Consider the following 11231-nt stretch of genomic DNA (forward strand, 5'->3'; position numbering starts at 1 on the left):
GAATTGCGGGTAGGTACGGTGACACACAAAATTACTGCTCTAGTATCTGTGAGTTTGTAGGCAAATTTGTACATAGGCTTTAGAGACGTCACAGAAGCACCTTTAGAGACACGCCTTTACAGACGTATTCACCTCCTCTCTAGCCATCTAGATCCTATTACGTGGGAGGCTGGCAGCGAAAGCAAAGCAAGAGCTGCAAAGCCGGAGGTGCAAGCACTGAATGTGCTCATGAAGAAGTTAGTATCAACCCAGCCGTAGTGGCGTAGCATGAATCTGCGTACTTCAACAAGTTTCAGAAAACCTTCGCATCACCACTCTCCCCTTCAAAGTGGGAAACCTAGCGTGTGCTCTTCCCAGGTAGCCGTCGGAAGGGGCCGTCGGGGCCTGGATCCTTTGTGACCAACAGCAAATGAATCGTGCTTAGTTTCCTGTGCAATCACATTTCATTGATATATTGTGGTCGTACGGTGGCCCTTGCGGTATATATGCTTCTTGCAATCCCAAGGTAACACTACTACAGCTTGCATTTTGGCAAACGGTCGAAAAGGATATACACAGGCGGGCAATCGGTCCGCCTCTAATTCCACGCCAGTGTAAATCGAAATTTTTAGAGGTGGCCAAATGCAGGCCTAGGAAAAAAGAGAGAGGAAAAAAAATGAAACCCTGCTGAGCCCATTCCGGATCCTAGTGCCGAGCCCAACACGGAGCCCACTGGCCACCAGCCCACTCCACCGCCGTCGCCGCCTTCCTCGCCGTGGAGCTCGCGGCCTATGTTGCGCGACCGAGTGCCATGTGCCCTGCTCCGCCCCGCCAATGAGCCGGCGAGCCTCCTCCACGTGCCTTCGCGAGCCGGCGCTACTGTCATGAGCCCCGCCGGAGCGAGATCCGCATCGTTGTTGCCACCGGAATATAATCATGTATTCCGCGGGATACATGTCCTCCTCGCCGGGATTGGCATCGTCCTCGCGCCGCTGGTGAGGGAGACAGAGAGGTAGAGTGCATCCCCCGCGTTGCCACCAGAGGGCCGCGCCCTTTGCGACCATCTCGGCCCGTGCCCCGTACCGACAGAGAGAGGATGAGAGAGAGAAGGGAGCTCTAGGGTTTTTAAGTGCTACGTGTGGCCGAGGGAGAGGGAGAGCAAAATGAGAGAGAGTGTGAGGGAGAAGGATCTGCTTATATAGTCTAGGGTTTTTAAGTGGGCCGGTTTGGGCTTCTAGGCTTACCCCGATTTATGGAGGCAGCAGAGGCGGACTTCTTAAGAGGCCCGCCTTGATAAACTATTTTAGAAGACTGGTAATTTTCGACCGCCTCCGTAAATCCATTTTAGGAGGCGAGTAATTTTTGACCGTCTCCATAATTAAAATGTTCACCTCCGAAAATCCTCATATATTTTAGGGGACCGTTGAATTTTGTGACGATATCTGTTAATGATTGGACAGCGTCTCGCAAAACCATTTATGTAGTAGTGTAATTATCATTGTTGTAAACCTCCTTTCCTCTTAATGAAAAACCGGCGTATATAGCCGTGTTCGCGAAAAAAAGTTAGAAAGTGAATGAAAACTGAAAACATGCATTAAATAATAACTAGCCCGTATAAGAGGGAGCACACAGTCTATGACCATGATCACATGCAGCTTCTTGGTTTAATCAAAAGTCTATAACCACCTATAAACGTCTAGAAGCATATTACAACGAAATCCGATGCTATCATCATTGGAGCCGATGTCAAGAGTCAACACAAAATTCTCTGGCATGTGGCACTGAGCAATCAAGCTACAACAAGCATATCGAGGCCCAGATAATAAAATAAACGTTTTCTTTTGTCTGAAGCATGTACAACACAGGGACTCTGTCATGCTGCACATGCGCAGCGCCACGCCGCGCGGAGCGAGCACTGGACGTCAGCCGAACGAGCTCGTACTTAGCTTGATGACATCAGCATGAGGTCAAGCCTACATCATGCGAGCCATTTGGCCGCGGGGACGCAGCTCTTTTGTTTAATCAGACATCTAGAACGATTTTTTTTTTATTTTTAACACTTTTTGTAAACTAATTGTAAATCTAACGCTGTTTAATTTTTTTTTTCAAAACTAACACTTTTGGCCGCGCCTATTGCCATGGCGCGGCAAAACGCCTGTGCCGCGTCATGCATGGTGGCGCGGCGGGAGGATGACGTGGCGACGACCGGGGCGCTGACCGGTAACGTGACAGGGTCTGCCGCGCCATAGACCACGGCACGACACTGACGTGCCCTGGCCCACGGCGCGGTAGGACCTAGACGCAGACAGAAGACCAGCCTCAACTGCTGTCGGTGAGGATCGACAGCGACGCGACCATGGACCCCGGCTTCGCGTCACAGCTGAACGGCACCTGTAGCTCCGACCCCAACGCCTTCGCCTTCCTTGACCCCTCGCCGGTGGGCTTCGACAACGCCTTCTACCGGAACCTGTAGGTCGGCAAGGGCCTCCTGGGCTCCGACCAGGTGATCTACTCCGACATGAGGTCGCGCAGCACGGTCGACTACCACGCGTCCAACCAGCGTGCCTTCTTCGGCGATTTCGTGGTGGCGATGACCAAGCTTAGGAGGATCGGGGTAAGACGCCGGCCACCGGCGGCGAGATACGCCGGGACTGCCGGTTCCCGAACTAGTTGCTAGTTAATCTCGCCGGCAGTGCTGCCGCGACGCATTGAAACGAATATGAAGCAAATAAATAAAGTCCGTGCGCAAGTTGACAAGTTGCCACATAACATTTTCATTGGTTCATGAGTCTGCAAGTTTCGGACGATAATATTTGTTCGACATAAGTTCAACATAACCAACTAAGTCCCAGGAGTGTAAGGATCCCTCGAATGCCTCCATCTCTTCAGATTTGTAGGCAACACATTGGGAGTGTAGCCAACGTCGGTGTGGTCATGTTGCCGCTGTGTACGGCTTGTACCCTACAAGTATATAATATGCACGATTACTTATAATCTTTATGATTGTTAGTTCATGAAGCCTACGTATTTAAAGAAACTACCTTTGTTACTACCTATGAGGCTCCTTGGGTACCAAGCGGGGCACCACCTAGCTGAGACATGTCGATCTCTTCCTACGGCCAATCATCCCACTGGTGGTGCTGTCTGCAGAAGTCCGAGGGGTCGTCGTCATCGTCCTCGTCGTCCTCGTTTGCAGGGTCCTTCCCAGCGCTATGATGTGGTGGTGTACGCACTGCGAAAGTGGCACCTTTCACCGGCTGAGAAGAGACGGCTGGTGTCCTCAAAGAGCCAGAAGACGTGCCACCTGACCACGCCAGGACTACCGGTTCCACCCAAGGAGTGCCCATACAGCTCAGCTTCTGAGCTAGCTTCCTATAGCTCCGCTTCACCTTCTGGATAAATAGACGTTAAAGTTAGTGCATTTCCCAAACGCATATACACTAAAGAAACATTTTCGGAACGGACAAGTTTATGTTTACCTCCACAAAAGCCTCGAGAATGCCTGGCCCCTGCCCTCTAGACTCGTGAAGCCAAAACGTTGTTTCGTTGGACATCCTTGACAATTGTGTCGCGGTTGGACAGTTTTAGTACACATACTTAATACCAAATGGATAACAAATTGTACCATTCGAGTATCTTACCACGTATCTTTGAAGCAGGGCTCTCTATAGTTGTGTGTCGTCCCTAGTGGCAACGTCATACACATCTTCCTCATCGTCCTCGTCAATCGCCTCCTCAGTGTACGGGGGCTTGATATGTGTCCTCGTAGACCTATGAAGCCACCGCAGGTACTAGTCGAAGGTGTGCTGGTCGTGTGGGGGACCCGCATCAACCGGCTACCGGTCCCTGTTCTGCCACAACTGGATGTATGCGTTGTGTGTCATGCGCCAATCCTTGGTCTTGTACCTCTTCCTGCGGTCATACCTGCAATAAAACGATTGTTAGTTGTACCATACACACCTATGAATTGTAGCTTTGTTATTAATCGATAACGCACCCGTGCAAATCTTGGTTGGTGGAGTAAAACGGTGGTGGGTAGCCTGTCATTCTTCCAAACTGCCTGCAAACCCTGATGGGCAAGTGAATCTCAACCACGTGAAAGAAAATAAGAGGGACGTTACAGCGATACTCATCTGACTCATCCCTAGTGACAGGACTCAGATAGTACTCGAGCTCCGAAGCATCCCAAGGACACCAATGCACGTAAACATTTCGTAATTGAGTTAGGTATATCGAACAAGACACATGTATGATAGCAAAGAGAGCGTAACCTGGTGCTGTGTTAGGACGTTGAGACCGTCCATGTACTCCCTGTACTTGCGTCTCGCATTCCTCCTAACTAACTCTGTTTGCGTCTAGATATACATAGCTGTAAGGAGTGTATCATGCCCGTTCCAATGCTGCATTGAACACGATAATGAATTAGCCATTAATAATTTAATCATATGTAACTACCTCGAAGAATATAGTGAACCGAAGTACCTACCGGTAAACTAGTAGCAAGGGGCCTCCCAACGGGCCATCGTTCCCAACACTAAACCTGGAGTAGGTAGGAACAACCCCCAAGGTTCGCATACCCTGAGGTGCAACGACAGGCAACGCATAGTTGTCGATACGTCCATGCTAGGACTGCGCTTCCCAGCTGTACGCCACTATGTTATCCCACGGCTGGCGTAGTATGTCAAGAAAAATCTAGCCGATGGTGTTGTCTGATGCGTCTGGGAATAGGAAAACACCAAGGAAGTGCCACAGCCACACTCTAGTGAACCTGTCGATCTGAGCCTCATCAGCCTGTGGGTCCAAGTAATCAAAGCGCTCTGTGATCCACGACGACGAAACATCAGAACTTTTCCTGAAATTCACCAAAGAAAATGAGACCCGATGGCTGCAGGAAAGCAATGCAAGTATTAAATAGGCTTGAATTGCTCACTTATTTTTCTTGGAAACCTCATCGTCCGGTGGAAGAAAACCAGTGAACTGAGCCACCAGCTCCCTCTAGTGATCGTTGTCAACTATACCTGCCACTGGAAGTCCCCCCAACCGAAAGCCAAAGATAGCCTTCACGTCCTGCATGGTCAAGGTCATCTCGCAAATTAATAAACAAAGGGTTAGAGTATTCAAATTAACAATATTCAAATTAACATTATGTAGCATTGCAAAATTTGAACTACTTGTTATGCAATAGGAACACAATATGAAAGCACATGCATATATTCAAAGTAACATTAACAGACATATTAAACAACTTCACTAGAAAAATAAGCAACTTCTATGTATGAATCTGCTGTCCACCGGTGTTTCTTATTAAATTATTATAATAGCTTATCTGCATCTGCTAGAGCAGCTCATTATAATTTTAACCTAGGGATGAGTAGCTCAGTATAAGATGAATTGATTGAGAACTATCATGTGTGTCATACTTATTCTTATACTCTATACTAATATGTCTCAAAATACAAGTCGTCTACTTTTTTCGCACAATGCTATGATGGACTCATAGCTTTAAGCACAAGACTAGAATGCTGTCGAAATTACTGTGAGAAATATGAGATAGCTTGGATAGTCACAATTTGACCTCTTTGGTCACTAAGTTTTACGATTTGTGTATGCTGATAGCAGTACGATATCGACAATGTTGTGCATGATTTTGGAGGTTCTAGTGCTTTCAATATATGCTTGAGTAAAATGATCATTTGGATTAATGTTTCCAGGTAAGAAAACAAGCATATAACAATTTAAATCATAAAAACTCAACCAACCAAATTTGGCATTATATATATGTATGTCTAGTGCACAAAAAACACATAAATAGATTTATATTTCACTTGTCTTTTAATTAGACATTTGTTTTTGCTATAATTAATAATACACTGTAAGAAAATAAACAATTAAAGTATATAAATAATAATACAATGTAAGATAAATTAACGGCTAAAGTATATTTTAAAAGAATCTCTCAATCTAATGTCTAACGATTAATATAAAGAGGAAGTGAAGGTATGAGGGTTTTGATTATGAAGAAATAGGCACCAAATTTCACCTCAGCGAGGGTTGAATTGCAATGAGGGTGTCCGTGGCGCGGCGGGCGGGTGGAGGGGGTGGCGCGCCGGCGGCCGGCCGGCCGGCGGCCGTGGCGCGCCTTCATTCGTGGTGCGGTGGGCGCGTGAGGGCTCGGCGCACCGGCGTGCGTGGCGCGGCAGGCGCGGCAGCGGCGGCGGCGGCGATGCTGTGCGCAGCGGGCAGGCAGGAGGGAGGGCGACTCGCGGACGATATTTACCTGATCCTGCCGCGCCGTGGGCCTTGGCGCGTCACTGCCGCGCCAAGATCGGTGGCGCGGCAAACCCTGTGACGTCACCGGTCAGCGCCCCGATCGTCGCCACGTCACCCCTCTCGTCGCGCCACCATGCATGGCGCGGCACAGACGTTTCGCCGCACCATGGCAATAGGCACGGCCAAAAGTGTTAGTTTTGAAAAAAAAATAAACAATGTTAGATTAAAATTAGTTTATAAAAAGTGTTAAAAATATAAAAAATCTCTAGAACCACGTAAAAACAAATCCGATGGTGCCATTGATCATTGGAGCCGATGTCAACAGTCAAGACAAAGTTCTCTGGCACTGCAAGGCTACAAGCATCGAGGCCCAGATAATACCTAAACAAAAAAACGATTTCTTTTGTCTGCACTCTGCAGCATGTTCTATCTTTGGCCAACACAGTCGGGGACTCAGTCTTGGTTGATGTGCTTTCTTCATTGTATTTAGTCTGCACAGTAGGTCAACATAGCTAATTAGCAATCAATGTCAAAACTAAGCATTAATTGCAGCAATGACGACGTGTTGTTGTGGAAATCCTGATATCGATTGCGATGCCTGGACGCTACGGTTTCTTTGTCATGTGCATCCCATGTGCTGGTGTTGTACTAATCAGATCTAACGAGATTACTTAGCTGATAATGATATAACTAAACAGTGCTTATCAGATGCAACGAACGAGACAGTGCCAAGGTACCCGAAAGAAGAAAGAAGGAACATGGCCGGTGAAATAAAAAGAAGATGGAATTGCGGGTTGGAACGGTGACACACAACTAATGGCGCTCGTGGTCGACGTCAACGCCCTGCCAGGAACAATGACGGTGTTTAGCAGGCCAAAACACTCCTTCCTACCTGCTAGAACACTAATGTGAAGACATACTAGTAGCCTACTATATACAAGAAAGAAGAGTACAAGGACACCGCAAAGCAAAGCAAAGCAATGCAAACCGAACACAGTTGCAAAACTATGAAGGTCTGGGTGGGACGACGGCTCCCTCCTGCGGCGAAAGCAATGGTCGTCGCCGCCGCTGCGGTCGTCTTCCCCCTCCTCTCCGGCATGGCGGCTCTACCAACAGCCATGGCAGGTGTCGTCGAGCACACCTTCGTTGTAAGCACAATGCATGAGATCTATTCTGTGTCTTTCGCCTATCTCCCTGGCCTGTAATGTATGTTCATGGGTGATTTGTTATTAGAACATTCAAATACGTATGTATGCAGGTGAGCCAGATGAATGTGACGCGCTTGTGCAAGGAGACGCTGGTGACCGTGGTGAACGGGCAGCTCCCGGGCCCGGCGATCGAGGTCACCGAGGGAGACTCGGTGGTCGTCCATGTCGTCAACGAGTCACCCTACAACATGACGATCCACTGGTAATGGATTAATAAGCACCTATAGTAGTCTACTCTATCTTTGGTCTTATTGTGGAAACAGAGCTGGATTATTCCTACCAATCACGCTATCAAAGAACAAAATCAATTTCCCGCCTGTACGTGTTTCTTCCAATTGTAGAAACAGAGATGGATTATTCAACTCGAATTTGGGTTCAACCGTAGGTCCCATTTTGTTTCTGAATTTGGTTGCTGTTGCATTGCAGGCATGGAGTGAAGCAGCGGCTCAACTGCTGGGCGGACGGGGTGCCCATGATCACCCAGTGCCCCATCTTGCCAGGCCGCTACTTCACCTACCGGTTCAACGTCGCCGGACACGAAGGCACCTTGTGGTGGCATGCTCATGTCCCCTGCCTGCGCGCAACCCTGCACGGGGCTCTCATCATCCGCCCACGACATGGCGCCTCCTCGTATCCCTTCCCTAAGCCTGACAAGGAGATCCCCATTGTCATAGGTACATGAACTATGCAGCATTTGGTGCATTGTTTCTCTGAAGTTTTCTGAACTACTATGGGTCCTATATGTTGTTTTTGTGAATTGTAAATTTGTAATGCATGGTCTGAAACTCTCAATGCAATGACACCACATCAGGGGAATGGTGGGATATGGATCTTGCACAGTTGGACAGGAACACGGTGAACGGTGTCCTTGTCGACCTCCCAACTGGAAGCACAATCAACGGCAAGCTTGGCGACCTCTACAACTGCTCTGCCTCTGCCTCTGAAGGTGCCGTGGAACAGGAAGATGGCTACGTACTGGAAGCGGAGTCCGGCAAGACGTACCTGCTCCGGCTGATGAAACGCCGCGCTCTTCTCCGAGTACTACCTCAAGATCGCCGGCCACACGATGACGGTGGTCGCCTCCGACGGCCAACTACGTCAAGCCCTACGCACGGACGTCGTCGCCATCACGCCCGGCGAGACGATGGACGTCCTGGTGGCCGCCGACGCGCCGCCGGGAAGGTACTACATCGCTGCCCTGGCCATACAGGCGCCCGAGCCCGACGTCCAGGTGCCACTCTCCATCACGCGCGGGATAGTGCAGTACAGCAACAACACCAGCAGCAACGTCGTCGTCGATGATGTGGTTCCAGCTCCGGTGATGATGCCCGACATGCCTGACCAGCACGACACCACCACCAGCTACTACTTCCCACGGCAACCTCTCCAGCCTTCGCCTTCATAACCGGGTGCCGGTGCGCGCCGACGAGCACATGCTCGTCACGCTCAGCCTGGGCTCCGTGTGCCGCGACGGCGGGCAGTCGTGCGCGAGGAGCGACAGCGACGAGTCCATCATTGTGGGCACCATGAACGACGTCTCGTTCCGAGCGCCCACGGCCGCGGCGGTGTCGCTGCTGGAGGCGCACTACTACCTACCGCCGCGACGACATGGCGGGCGCCGCCGGCGTGGAGCTCGGCACGCTCCCGGACGCGCCGCGGCGGGTGTTCAACTTCACCGACCCGGCCTACATCCCGTACTGGCCGAAAGAGGCGCCGCTGGAGCCGACGGAGAAACAGACGATGGTGCGGCGGTTCCGGCACGGCGCGGTGGTGGAGGTCGTGTTCCAGGACACGGCGGTGATGCAGAGCGACTCCACCCGATGCACCTGCACGGCCACGACATGTTCGTGCTCGCGCACGGCTTGGGTAACTACGACGCGGCGAGGGACGTGGCCAGCTACAACCTGGTGGATCCGCCGCTCAAGAACACCGTCGTCGTCCCAAGGCTCGGCTGGGTCGCCGTTCGATTTGTCGCCGATAATCCAGGTGCATGCCTACACAATTTATTTATTTACATGTCCGGCATATATGCAAACTGCAAGGTCGGCCGATGCCTGTTTTATTTACAATCTCCTGCGCTGCAAGTGCCTAAAAAATACCAAAGTTTGCTCCAAGATTTGGATTGGTGTTCTTTTATTGACACTGCTCCCTCCGTCGCAAAATAAGTGATGATTTACGTTTGTCCTAACTCTAAGTCTAACCGTTTTAAGTTTGACTAAATTTATACAAAAAAAGTAATGTTTATGATACAAAATTTTTGTTTCTTGTGTACAGGAACATGGTACATCCATTGCCACTTTGATTTCCATCTGTCCATGGGCATGGTAGCCGTTTTCATTGTAGAGGATGGATCAACAGTGGGCACCTCTCTTCCTCCACCTCCTGAAGATTTACCAAAATGTGGCTCTAATAAAGGAGGCCTTGATTTGCCGCCAGTGGAATTCTTCTACCTCCAAAATGAACAGAGTCGCAAGACAGTGCCGGGCAAGTGATGGAGGAACCTGTCAGAGCACATGCTGGTTACTAGCACGTACTAGTATACAAAGTACATTTAGAAACGATTAGGTTTTATTTGCAGAGGTGATTTCCACAATCGCCCCAACCCAAGCTTTAGAACCCTCCTCCCCGAAGGTCCATTGGGTATCATGTATCAGTCCTGCATGGGTGTAATGTGTGGTATAAGCCATGGATGCATGGCATGTTTTCACTATGTCCCTAACAAAGCAGTTAGCTAGCAAGCTCAAAGAATTGACACTCGGAAGCTCCATGTTGTGCGTGGTTCTTTATTAATGTATAAAAATAATGCCGATCCAGAAGCTGGGATTGCAGATCAGCATGGTAAGATGCTTGGAGTGAGGCTGCCTCGTGAGCCTTGTGTGAACGCATATGGCTGAGTCAGCTGGAACGCTTGGCATCATTTGCTTGAAACTTCAGGTGCGACTCAGTTTCCAAAAAAAGAAATAAGGGAGTTGATTGAGATCTTGATCCATCATTGTTTACAGTGGTCCGCTCGATAATGCACATACATGCACACCCATTACTAAAAGGTTCCGTTGACTGTGTGTCTGTGTCATGCTGAAATCAAGGTACGATTGGGTCTTGAATATTGAGTAGGAGTATACAAAAACTCCTGTTCTGAGTCATGACAGATGGGAGTAACACCCGAATTCACAATGCTGCCATGTGAATGGCAGAATGGATTCGATTAAACCGATGCAACATAATGATAGATTAACGCGGACACGAAGAGCAGCAAACATGGCAACTATAATGTTGCCAACTATAATGTTTCGTAACTTTTCGAGATCTACAGAGTTTATTTTGGTTGTTTTTCTATCTGAGGTCGTTTTGAAAAGTTCGAATTTTATATTTTTGAAATTCAAAACAGTTTACATGACAAGATGATTTCAAATCAAAAGTTGCAAATTACAAAGTTTCATAACTTTTCGAGATCTGCAAAGTTTATTTTGGTTGTTTGGTCATCTGTTCATCCGACATGGTCATTCTAACATTGTTCACAAATCTTATATATCTCTTGTAGTTTCATAAACTACCAGAGAGATATGTTAGATTTGTGAACAAATTTACTTTCACTTTGTCATATGAAGAAAAGACCAAAACAAACATTGTACATCTTGATGAGTTATACAACTTTGTGGTTGAAAACTTTTTCATTTGAATTAATTTACTGCTTCAAAATGTGCTTTCAAATTTTCTTTGCCTAGTGTCAAAAAAACACTCAAAGAAGCTTCTTTGCAGAGTGTCAAAAAAAAA

At 48.4% G+C, this 11231-nt stretch overlaps 1 pseudogene; it reads left to right on the forward strand.

The window, feature by feature from the left end:
- The first annotated feature begins 7280 nt into the window (after positions 1 to 7280).
- LOC136533671 (laccase-15-like) lies at positions 7281 to 10086 on the forward strand (annotated as a pseudogene).
- Positions 10087 to 11231: the final 1145 nt, after the last annotated feature.

This window comes from Miscanthus floridulus, unplaced genomic scaffold (genome assembly GCF_019320115.1).
Source record: "Miscanthus floridulus cultivar M001 unplaced genomic scaffold, ASM1932011v1 os_1082, whole genome shotgun sequence".
Lineage (NCBI taxonomy): Eukaryota > Viridiplantae > Streptophyta > Magnoliopsida > Poales > Poaceae > Miscanthus > Miscanthus floridulus.